Below are 13,471 nucleotides of genomic sequence, written 5' to 3' on the forward strand. Positions count from 1 at the left end.
TGAGGAAGGGATTCTTACAGCGTAGCAGGGATAGGGGGGGCTGGCACTACCGAGCCTAAGTGAGTATTATTGGGCCGCTAATATTTCAATGGTGAGTAAGTGGATGGGAGAGGAGGAGGGAGCGGCGTGGAAGAGATTAGCGAGGGCGTCCTGTAGGGGGACTAGCCTACAGGCTATGGTGACAGCCCCATTGCCGTTCTCACCGAGGAACTACACCACAAGCCCGGTGGTGGTGGCTACACTGAAGATTTGGGGACAGTGGAGACGGCATAGGGGAAAGACTGGAGCCTTGGGGGGGTCCCCGATAAGAAACAACCATAGGTTTGCCCCGGGGGGGAATGGATGGGGGATATGGAATGTGGCAAAGAGCAGGAATAACGCAACTGAAAGATCTGTTTGTGGATGGGAAGTTCGCGAGTCTGGGAGCGCTGACCGAGAAATATGGGTTGCCCCAAGGGAATGCATTCAGGTATATGCAACTGAGGGCTTTTGCGAGGCAACAGGTGAGGAAATTCCCGCAGCTCCCGACACAAGAGGTGCAGGACAGAGTGATCTCAAAGACATGGGTGGGGGATGGTAAGGTGTCAGATATATATAGGGAAATGAGGGACGAAGGGGAGACTATGGTAGATGAACTAAAAGGGAAATGGGAAGAAGAGCTGGGGGAGGAGATCGAGGAGGGGCTGTGGGCAGATGCCCTAAGTAGGGTAAACTCGTCGTCCTCGTGTGCCAGGCTAAGCCTGATTCAGTTTAAGGTATTACACAGGGCACATATGACTGGAGCACGGCTCAGTAAATTTTTTGGGGTGGAGGATAGGTGTGCAAGGTGCTCGAGAAGCCCAGCGAATCATACCCATATGTTTTGGTCATGCCCGGCACTACAGAGGTTTTGGATGGGGGTGACAAAGGTGCTTTCAAAAGTAGTAGGAGTCCGGGTCGAACCAAGCTGGGGGTTGGCTATATTTGGGGTTGCACAAGAGCCGGGAGTGCAGGAGGCGAGAGAGGCCGATGTTTTGGCCTTTGCGTCCCTAGTAGCCCGGCGCAGGATATTGCTAATGTGGAAAGAAGCCAAGCACCCGGGGGTGGAGACCTGGATAAATGACATGGCGGGGTTTATAAAGCTAGAGCGGATTAAGTTCGTCCTAAGGGGGTCGGCTCAAGGGTTCACCAGGCGGTGGCAACCGTTCGTCGAATACCTCGCAGAAAGATAGACGGAATGGGAAAAAGAAGGCAGCAGCAGCAGCCCAGGATCGGGGGGGGGGGGGGGGGTGGGGGAGGGGTGGGGGGGGGGGGAGGAGGAACCAGAAGGACTCTCAGGGTTGTTAATATATACTGTGTAGTATGTATAGGTCGTTGCTACAGATAATTATATATTGGACTGTTAAATTATATTTTTGGAGAGTGTTACTTGTGATAAGGCAGTTGCCAATTAGGGTTAGTTTTCATTTTTGTTATTTATTATTTATTCACTTTTTGTTTATAAAATAGGTCATTGTTATTTGTGTTGTTATAATATTGTGTAAAGGATGCACAATGTACTGTGTTGGTTGACCAAAAATTTTCAATAAAATATTTACAAAAAAAAAAAGAAATACTTTCAAAACATAACCACTGTGGAAATGTAGGGAAATGCAGCAACTAATTTGTGCACAACTGTAAAATAGGAGTTGGCAGGAGTTTGACACAGAGCACTTTGTGCTCTTTTCCCAAACCCCTCTTCTCTAATGATGCTGGTGCTGATGGATGGGTCCTAAAGAGCAGGAATCTATTGGCTGGCGTAAAACTCCATGATAGCCTTTGATGGCGATGCAAATATAATGAATTTCAATACCTTTCCATGAATAGTGGAGTATGAGTTGCATTGGTGTTGGAAAAGTCGTACTGCTCATCTCGAGCTGACTGAAAATTAGATACCGTGAAATCTGCATGACAGACCATTAGCTGAATAGACTAGTTGCTTCAGACTCAGTGCATAATGCAATACCTAGAGCTAACTGTCAGTAATGAGTGTTGATTTGGATTTAGATTTGTTTATTGTCATGTGTCCCGAGATATAGTGAAAAATATCTTTCTGCTCATTTGGTACATGAAAAAAAACCAATGTGAGAGGGCAACACAAGGTACACAGTGTAAATACATAGACACAGACATTGGGTGAAGCATACAGGAGTGTACTATTAATCAGATCAGTCCATAAGAGGGTCGTTTAGGAGTCTGGCGACAGTGGGGAAGAAGCTGTTTTTGAATCTGTTCGTGTGAGTTCTCAGACTTCTGTATCTCCTGCCCGATGGAAGAAATTGGAAGAGTGAGTAAGCCGGGTGGGAGGGATCTTCGATTATGTTGCCCGCTTTCCCCAGGCAGTGGGAAGTGTAGATAGAGTAAATAGATGGGAGGCAAGTTCATGTGATAGACTGGGCGGTGTTCACGACTCTGAAGTTTCTTGCGGTCTTGGGCCAAGATGTGTTGATAGTAGAATGCATCTTGCACATACAGAATAAATGGTCTCTGAATGTCTGATATTCAGTCCAAATATGTCAGAGGAATCAGGCCAACCTTGGTGCTTTCCATTACCTCATATGTACTGACTGGAATGGATTTATACTATACATGCCTATGGTGTTCTAAGGTTCTACTGAGCAGCTACAGGATACTATATTAGCTCATTTCTGAACCATCTAACATGCATAGTCCAGAGTAATTTAGCTATGCCTCAAGTCAATTAACACCAGAACCAGAGTACAATCTAAATGAAATAAGCTAATCCTCTCTTTCAAAGATGACACTGACATAACATTCTAATTTAAGCATGGCTAACACTCTCCATAAAGTAAACCATTGATATTTCAGCAGCTCTTTAGTTCAGCATTAAGTTTACCGCAGCCATTACATTCACTGTCAGCATCAACACAGCCCAAACATTGCAGAAAGAAAGAAGACTGCTTATTTACAGAGAGAAAATGCAGACAAATGTGGAAAGCGCAGGGCGCAGAGATGAATTGGATAGCTATATCAAAGAGCTGGCACAGCCAGGTCGGACCGAAAGGTCTCCACCCGTGCTGTAGTATTCTATGATTTTAAGTATTATCATTTCTCCACTATATTTAAATTTTAATAATAAGTTCACCATCCGGGATTGCTGTACAGCTTCATGGGTAGGTGTACATTTATCACTTAGTCCTTCAGCAGGTCTAATTTGTGATCCAATCAGCTGACTTCCTTCTGGATATTCGAGGCACGTTACCGATTATAGCCATCTTTCTCAGTCTTTGTTTGTCTACTTCATGCTGGGGCTTAACTAAATAACAAGTCTCAGTTTTCCTATACTGCTAGATTATACAGAAGCCTCACACTGTGCTCAGAGCGATGAAATTATATCCTTTATGAGATTTACTCTGTTGGTTGAGTACTGAACAGGTATAGGTCTTAAGAACCTGGGACGGAAAGTTCATTAGGTTTCTGCCGTTTCCATCCATAAATCCACCAGAACTTCAGAAATGACCATTTACATACTTTTCCAGAGCTTCTGCAGATTCTCCCCCACTGAACATATTGAAATTGCAAGAATTTTCAACTTCTTTACATTTTCTCTTTCTGGCCCGAAATGATTGTACTGCAACTTTATCAATTGCAACTTTGCCTGGTCAGTTTGGCTCTTTTAATTGCCATCTTTCCTGCCTGTTGCTCTCCAACCAATTTCTAATTGCCCTTCTCTCGTTTGCCGACCAAACAGGGACAAGACATGGCTTTTAGCATCTCAAGCCTCACTGGCAAATCTCCTTTTTGGATTGAAACCTCAGAGTCCAATTAAGAAAGGTGACTGGACTGGGCCATGTGAATCACCGCCAATGCATCAATCAATTGTGATAGGCATAAGTCAGGCATAAGTCAGAAATTATTCATGGTCAATGTTCACATGTGGTTTCACGAGGCTAGACCATCTGGTCATTGTTTATATCCTTTTAACTTTATAGCACTTAAGCTACAGTGAGGGTCATAAACTGAGCTTTGATATTTTTCCAACTGCTTTGTCTACTGGGTGTTTTACCAGCTCTCAAATAAAATGTGCATCATCTATCAGCTGCCCAGGTTGATTATGGTACAGCTTTATGATGCTTAAAGTACGGATGCCCACAAGGCAGCAGAAGGAAGAGCAAGTCCATGCGGGGGTATAATGTCTTCTGTTTGATTCGCATCATTTAATTGAGAAAACTGTGAGTTAGGAAGCAGACTATGTTCCAAGACTATAAGAGGAAGGACACCCATTGACCATGCGCTTGCTGCAGTGAGCATGTGAATCTCTTGCTTCTTGTTTTCTCGGGAAGCTAGCTTTCCCAGGAACCCAATGCTAACCCTTCAGTAATTTGATTGAAGGAGTCCACTATTTCACAGGGTTCCTCACGTTCAGATCGCATGATTCAAGAGCTCAAACACGGAAAGGCAGCCTGGAGTAATTAGATTGACTTTCACAAAGCTGGATAGATGTTATGCTACCCTGAATGTGTTTAGATTTAGAATACATTTTAAAAATGAAACAGGCGGTAGGCAAGCAGATGCTTAATTGAGGTCCTTAGGGCACTGCTTAGTTCTTCTTAGAGCTTTTTTAAACAATATTGATTCCACATGGGGGAAGTTGTCACTTTGAAGTGGGATCTTTGTTCTATTTGCCTATCTTGCCTGGCTTGAATCCAGAAACAGTGTGTCTTTTTAACTTATTATTGTTTCTGAGCCTCCAGAGACCACTTTTGTCTACCTTATCCTTGATAAATATCATGTCAAATAACTATTTAGTGGAGGTCACACCAGGACGGATATTTATCACAAAGAAAAGGTATGTTAATTTAACCTTTTTTTGCAAATTTTACTGGCAACAAATAAAATTACAAATGGTTTAGATTTTCTGCTGGGTGATTGTGCTCTTCGGGGTATCATTAGCATTACCGACAGAAGCCTGGCCACGACAATAATGTTCAGTTTGTGCCGCTCAAGTCATTTAAAGCCATTTAACTAGTCAAGCAAAGGACATTAATCGAGAACGGGAATCTGCAGGAAATTAAGCAGATTAACGGATTTACAAATCCCAATTCACTGACAGAACCATTTTGAGATTTCAAACAAATGGTTTGCGGATTTAGAGACGAACCTGAATAACAAAAGCATTCATGTTTCCTGTGCATAATCATCCTCCATATTTTGAAATTGGAAACAAGAATTAAACAGAAGGAGTTCCAGTTTTTAAAATGCGAAATGTATTGCAAAAATGTTGCTCAAAATTGTACTTGAATCAATATCTTGGTTAGTTCTGTCCTTAATGGCATATCTAGTGAGGTATTTATACATTTGAACCTTATTAGGCTTTGCAAAAGGAAATTGAAAAGTACAGCTGAACACTGCACTGGATCTTTGTAAATATTTGCTGTTCATTAGATTAAAAGACCCTCTGAACCAAATGATTACGGCACCTTTAGTAGCTTGAGGAAGCCAGCGTTAATGGAACAAGGATTTATTGAACTATGCACATTACTCTGCCCATGACAGGGACTCTTTTCCAATCCAGTTTTTGTTGGGACGACCACCAACTCCGAACCCTTCTTGGGCCGGCTTTTGTGTGTAGTCTTTAACGAGCTTCAGCAAGGTGCCCTCCACCCCCTTTCTGGGAAGCTCGTATCCCACGAGTTCTATAGGGAGATCGACAATTGTATCCCCGTGGTCCTCGTTTGGATTATCATAGCACCAATGAATTTATTGCATCATAGACCATGTGACTGCTGATGGAGCCTGGGCTGCTGTCTCCCAAAAAGAGCACTTGCAATGGTTCATGTAAAATTGTAATAAGGCACACATTGAACAGGTCCTTTGCCAAAGGAGTATCAATGCTTCATGGCTAAATTGATGCCAGCTAAGTGAGCAAGCTTACCTGGTTACCTCAATTCCCCCAATGCAAAACTGCAGCTCTCACTGAAAGCTCATAATGAGCCCTGAATGAACATCAGTAAACTAAATGCTGGCAGATCTTTCTTTGCAGGAGAACAGGGAATAATGTAGAAAAGGCTTTGGGGGAAAAAAAACCTCTCAGCTTCAGCACATCTCCCTATTTCCCTGCCAACTTAATCACCTGTCTCTGCCGTTAAATAGCAATGGTAAACATCCATAATCTCTAACTTGAAAATGAACTTTTTGTTGTTGACGGAGAAATTCTTTCAGCAGAAAATCAAATTAAATGATTTCCTAAAGATGCAAAAACATTCTCAAATTAATCAATTTTCCCCCGTGATGCAAAACAGCAGAAGGAAAATGGCAGCTTCTTTTTGCAGTACCATTTTTGCTCAGGCAGATCAGTGGGCAGCACGGTAGAATTGTGGATAGCACAATTGCTTCACAGCTCCAGGGTCCCAGGTTCGATTCCGGCTTGGGTCACTGTCTGTGCAGAGTCTGCACATCCTCCCCGTGTGTGCTCCGGTTTCCTCCCACAGTCCAAAGATGTGCAGGTTAGGTGGATTGGCCATGATAAATTGCCCTTAGTGTCCAAAATTGCCCTTAAAGTGTTGGGTGGGGTTACTGGGTTATGGGGTTATGGGGATAGGGTGGAGGTGTGGACCTTGGGTAGGGTGCTCTTTCCAAGAGCCGGTGCAGACTCGATGGGCCGAATGGCCTCCTTCTGCTCTGTAAATTCTATGAAAATTAATTCTAAAAAGTTTCTGTCATTACTGACAGTGAATAAAGAAAACCAGATGCTGATGCAACAAAGAACAGTCTTACAAATGCCATATTGATGTGAAAATCTCAGTCATCCTGTCGAAGTATATTTTCCAAACATAAATTCACAACTGCCAGCTTGGATGCCTGGTGTCACATGAACAGCTTGTCAACACACTACAGTGGGGCGAGAGGTACATTAACTACTATTCTATGAAAATTGGTGGCGTTTTGATTTACATAAAAATGGTAGTTGTTCCTGTCGTCTGTTGTTAAGGCTGTTGGGTTGCTAAATATATTGTAATTGCCCTTGCTTGCTCCCTATGAGTTATATTGTGCTTTTCCACCTGATAATTTACAGCTGGCGGATTCATGTTGTCAATATTTTTGTGAAGCAACTTCGCCAGGTATAAATAAGATCCTTGATCTCTAAAGACTGCTGCACTGCAATACCAGCAGCTTAATTTTACAGAAAATGAGGGAAGTGAAAAGCCAAACATTACAGAGAGGAAATGGCCATTATTGTTAAGCCATATTGAGGATCTTTAGAGTCCCTGCAGTTCAGAAAGAGGCCATTTGGTCCAGCAAGTCCGTACCAACCCTTTGAAAGAGCACCCCACGTAAGCCCACTACCCCCGCCCCATCCTACCCCCACAACCCCACCTAACCTGCACATCCTTGGACACTAAAGGGCAATTTAGCACAGCCAGTCCACCTAACCTGCACATCTTTGGACTGTGGGAGAAAACCAGAGCACCCGGAGGAAGCCCATGCAGAAACAGGGAGAACTCCAGTGCAGACTCCACACAGTCACCCAAGGCTAGAATTGAACCCGGGTCACAGCAGCAGTGTTAATCACTGTGCCACCATGCCGCCCAAGGAACCGCTGCCAATCTGTTCAAAGCTCAGTTCTTGTAAGGTGCCCAGTAAAGGGACTGCCAATCACCAATATCTGAAATAGGAAATAAGCATGAGAAAAGAAAGTAATTTAATGAAATCAAGTTAATTCTCAGTGAAGTCTGACTTCATACAGTGTTACAATCAGATGAAGTTGAGCCGAATGGCTCCCTTTCTCCTAACTTTATTGGATTACAACAGGATTTAAAAAAACAGATATACTTGCGAATTCTGGGAGTATTTAATTATTCAATTGCTGTGACCATAAAAGACATGGGGCGGAATTCTCCCCTACCCGGCAGGGCGGGGGGTTGCGGCGTAATGGAGTGGCGGGAACCACTCCGGCGTCGGGCCGCCCCAAAGGTGCGGACGTCTCCACACCTTTAGGGGCCAAGCCCTCACCTTGAGGGGCTAGGCCCGCGCCGGGGTGGTTTCCGCTCCACCGGCTGGTGGGAAAGGCTTTTAGTGCCAGCCGGCGCCGAAAGGTCTGCGGTGGGTGATGCGGGTCGGCGCATGCGCGGGAGCGTCATAGTGCCATAGTGAAGACCATGGCGAAGGCGGAAGAGTGCCCTCACGGCACAGGCCCACCCGCGGATCGGTGGGCCCCGATCGCGGGCCAGGCCATCGTGGGGGCACATCCCGGGGCCAGATCGCCCCGCGCCCCCCCCCCCCCAGGACCCCGGAACTTCTCCGCGCCGCCTTGTCCCGCCGTTCAAAAGGTGGTTTAATCCACGCTGGTGGGACAGGCATTCCAGCAGCGAGACTTCGGCCCATCGTGGGCTGGAGAATCGGCGGGGGTGGGCCCGCCGACCGGCGCGGTGTGATTCCCGCCCCCGCCGACCGGCGCGATTCCCGCCCCCGCCGAATCTCTGGTGGCGGAGACTTCGGGACACGGCGGGGGCGGGATTCACGCCAGCCCCCGGCGATTCTCCAACCCGGCGGGGGGGTCGGAGAATCCCGCCCATGATCACCTAGATTTTCTTGAGTTATTTTTAAGAAGAGGATAGTTTTTTGAACTTTCTTGGGTCTAAGTAAAGTAATAGTAATACTCCAACTTACACTCACACACACACACACACATATGTACACAGGCACACACACACCCACAAATAAATTGCAGAGAGTTAAAGACAGATTAAATAATTTTGAGTGCAATAAAATTAAAGCAGTACATGGTTCTTGAAGGTTGGTTACTTGCCTGCCTTCAGGCAGAATTCAGTACTCCTGCTGCTTTCACTAGGTGGTTCTGTTGCTTTCGGTATCGAGGCAATTTAAAGCTGTAAATCGACGATTCACCCATTCTTCTGGAGACTGCAGTGCTGGTTTAGGTTCTTTTAAAATCTCTGTCTGCGGCAGCTGGTTAGTCAAAATCTGCTGACAGGGTTAAAATGTGCAAGTTCGATGGAGGGCAAAGGAACCCTTTCAGGATCATGTTCCTTTGATGCCTCTGTTGCTGGTTTAGTTCTGCAGGGAAAACAGTTTCCTAAATCCACAAAGGGTTGGCGTGCCACACGTCCGTCTTTCTCCAACTACCCAGTAACCTAAATATGGTTGTGGATGGGAATGTTGTCTTGATCTGATCATGGATGGGAATTCCTCTCTGAGCCAGGGCCCTATTGTCCAAGTGATTATGTCTAATGGTTTGGCTCCACCTAGTTGAGTGCCCAAGTGATTATCTGGGCATTGGCTTATGGGATAGGAGATGGACCCCATTCATCCCCTTTCAGGGCAGACAGGTTGTCTCCATTTCAATAGTTTTGGAATGCAGAAGGTAAGTGATGCAAGTCTGGAGCCATCTTTGGCTGTGGTTCCAAGTCACTGAAACTTGGCTATAGTCTTAAAAAAAATGGGGGTTTCCAGTAAATCATTTTTTTTAATGTCAAGCATGTTATCACAACAGAGTTACTGGAAGAAACCCTAACACCTGACTGGACTGTGGCGGAGTCGTTTTTCTACTAGGTCTTTCAAATTTGATTTTGCACAAAAATTATCGTATGTGCACTGCGCACACATAGAACATACAGTGCAGAAGGAGGCCATTCGGCCCATCGAGTCCTCACCGACCCACTTAAGCCCTCACTTCCATACTATCCCCGTAACCCAATAACCCCTCCTAATCTTTTTTCGTCACTAAGGGCAATTTATCATGGCCAATCCACCTAACCTGCACATCTTTGGACTGTGGGAGGAAACCAGAGCACCTGGAGGAAACTGACACAGACACGGGGAGAACATGCAGACTCCGCACAGACAGTGACCCAGCAGGGAATCGAACCTGGGACCCTGGCACTGTGAAGCCACAGTTCTATCCACTTGTGCTAACTTGCTGCCCACATCTACTCACACAGCCTCAGCTGATACATTAAATCTGTGTTGGGGCTTCAGTCAATCGGAATACTGGAACTTGAATAGACCATTGAGCCTCTAGCACTAAGCTGATGCAGATGTGCTGTCGGCTCTACCTAAACATTGGCTGAATGCCTGGTTGGCGGCTGGAGTGAAAAGAAGGTTTCACAGGCAGCCAGCACTCTTAAAGGAAAGTTACACTCTGGCTGCAAACAGGAGAAAGGTGTGAACAGGGAAATAATTGTATAGCCTGCCGATTGGGCATCCAGGCTCCCCAATGCTGCTATGGGGGCCCTGCTCCTGGCACTGGATAGGAGATGGGTGATCCTGATACCCCTACTTTGGTGTTTAAAACACTCCAGGAAACAATCCATCACTGAGGAAGCCAATGCTCGGAGCCTAGTTCCCAGAATACGACTTAAACGCCGGAAAATGTCAACGACCTCACCAGCGTTGTGAAGGTACGAATACTAAGCTCTAACTCTGCAAGCACAATTACTAACTCCCTGCATCACTACTCATAATACTCACCTCCCTTCACTCGCCTACCATCCCTGCACCACCTCGGGCCAACTCCCTCTCCTCAGACTCACACAATCACTATTTATGCAACCTCACATCCCCAAACCCCATGTCTGACACATTGCCAATCAGCTATTCTGCAGGAAAACCCTCACAAGGATGTCACTAAATTGTCTTTCTTGCAAGGTAACTACTGAGGGTAAGCTGCTATTGGAGAGGGCTGAAGCACCCCTGCACAACTCTTTCCCATACTGAAGTGAGCATACTGATCATCATGGGCAGGGGGATGGTCACGTCATGGATTTGGATTTTGGATTTGTGTATTGTCACGTGTACCGAAGTGCAGTGAAAAGTATTGTTCTGCATACAGTGGTTGTGGCGGTATGCGTATTGCATTGGACCAAGGCATTCTGGGAGTATGAAGTTGATGTGCCTCATGACCAACCTCTCGAAGCACTTCATTACGATCAATGTCAAGGCCACTGGATGATAGTCACCGGAGGCTGGCAATGCTGGAGGAGGCATTGTGCAATATTTAGAGGCTAGTTTAGAAGATGGGTCTTCTTATGGTGAATCATGGAGAACATGGAGCATGAGATAGGTTAGGGGGATAAGGCATGAGGAAAGACTGATTTTAAAGGCCAATCTACCAAAGAAGGTTGATGGGCATTTATCAGGAAATGAAAGTTACATTGGAGCCTGTGAGTGTGTGTACAATTTTGCAGAGCATGGGAGATTTTGGTTCCAATATACAACCAAGGTGTCACATAAAAGCATGAAGACCATTCTGCCAACATGTGTTGGCCCCGGACAGAATGGCAGTGAGCATACACCCCTGCCATCTGCTCTGCTGCATAGCTCGCTGGGCCAGAGTGCTCCGAACCAGTCTGAGATGTTGTAGCTAGCAGGCAGACATTCTTGGCTTCTCGAGATCTCTCACCATGACAATCTCATTGGACCCTTGGCATGCTTCAAAATCCTAATCTACAGCCTCTGGAGAAACACTTTGTTTACCTATCCTAATTGTCCTATGGAGACCTGGAAGCAAGGAGCATTGTAGATGATGCCCCTCTTGCTCTTCAAGCTCCTCCTATTTCCCCTGCAGCTTTCCTTCCTGCTGCCCAGGGTGCTGGTAAAGGCTGATTCCTCACAATGGCAAAATTATGTAGCATGCAATAGGTGGCCACAAATCCAGTCACTTCCCTTAGGCAGCACTGTAAAGCTTCTCTTAAGCTTACAGTCTTCAAAGCATGTTGACAAGAGCCAAAATGTTTTGGGTAAAGGCCTCTCGGTTCTGCTAAATTTTAATGATCAAAAACTGGGCAGTTTACCAGATTGCAGCTGCCCAGTAAATTAGACCACCTTACTCATTTGTAGCATTCATTTGCATTGTCAACTGGAGCCAAGTGGGAGAATTCCAAGCCCTCCTCCAGTCTCATTATGATCCAGACTGCTTAGTTAATCATCAACTCTGAGGTATCCTGAACTCTCCAGGTCAGAGAATGAATATTCAACTCAGCTGTGCAAGATTAACTCAGGTAGGCTGTCAACCAATGTCAACCATGTAAGCTTATTAACTCCGAAAGCAACTGTCATAATCCCCACGAGGACCACGGGGAAACAATCATTGATTTTCCTATGGGATTCGTGGAGTACAATCTCCCCAGATATGAGGCAGAGGCCAACCACCTGGGGCTCATGATGAGCAAGGTATAAAAGCACGCCCAACTCAGGGCCTGGTGTAACAAGACTCTGCAGCTAGGATTGCACTGGTAGTGCGATGCTGCTTTGCGCAGACTATTGTAAATAAATCCTTCTTCATTTATGACAGCTTTCCTCTGAGTTATAACACTGGCGACGAGGATTAATGGCAGCTCCGGACTTGCTCCTCGATTCGCCTAGTCGCCAGAAGTTCATTTATTTGGAGCAGTACGTCGTATTGCTGAAAATGCCGTTGTTTGGAAAAATTGGATGTCTTTGATGCAGGTCCAGAGTGAAGGGCACCACAGCGGGTAGCACTGTTGCTTCACAGCGCCAGGGACCCAGGTTCGATTCCCAGCTTGGGTCACTGTCTGTGCGGAATCTGCACGTTCTCCCCGTGTCTGTGTGGGCTTCCTCCGGGTGCTCCGGTTTCCTCCCATAAGTCCCAAAAGATGTGCTGTTAGGTGAATTGGACATTCTGAATTCTCCCTCAGTGTACCCGAACAGGCACCGGAGTGTGGTAACTGGGGGGTTTTCACAGTAACTTCATTGCAGTGTTAATGTAAGTCTACTTGTGACAATAATAATAGATTATTATTATTATTAATAATGCACAGTTGGTTCACATCCTATTCAATTAATGTGTAATGCAGCATTTGACCACCAGGATCACAGTAGCAGAAATTTTAATGGGTCAACGGACTTCTCCCAGCTTAGAATCATAGAATTCTATGATTCCATGGTGCAGAAGGCAGCATTCAGCCGATCGAGTCTGTACCAACTCTCTGAAAGAGCACCTGACCTAGGGTCAGGCACCATCCTATCCCCGTAACCCAGCCCAGACTTTTGACACGAAGGGACAATTTAACATGGCCAATCCACCTAACTTGCACATCTTTGGAATGTGGCGAAGTACGCGGAGAAAACCCATGCAGACACAGGGAGAAAGTGCAAACTCCACGCAGTCACCTAAGGCTGGAATTGAACCCGGATCCCTGGCGTGGTGAGGCAGCAGTGCTAACCACTGCAGCATCCTGGTAAGATGGAGCGGCATCATGCGTCACAGAAGAGGCATCATGGTCTGTGGACGCAGGAGCATCATTTACTCACAGAAGTTTGGCGATGGTTCGTTGTGGCTTCCGGGACTGGTACTGGACTGGACTAGCCCGGTTTCTTATAGGGTCCGTGTCCAAGGAAGACCCTTCAAAAACATTTGGACTATTTAATCAGGGGTGAACCCGCCTGACCTTACCGTTAAAGGTGACCCTGCCAGGGGTTCCAGTCTCTCGGGATCAACGGAACATTCAAGTTC

Source organism: Scyliorhinus torazame, chromosome 2, assembly GCF_047496885.1.
Source record: "Scyliorhinus torazame isolate Kashiwa2021f chromosome 2, sScyTor2.1, whole genome shotgun sequence".
Lineage (NCBI taxonomy): Eukaryota > Metazoa > Chordata > Chondrichthyes > Carcharhiniformes > Scyliorhinidae > Scyliorhinus > Scyliorhinus torazame.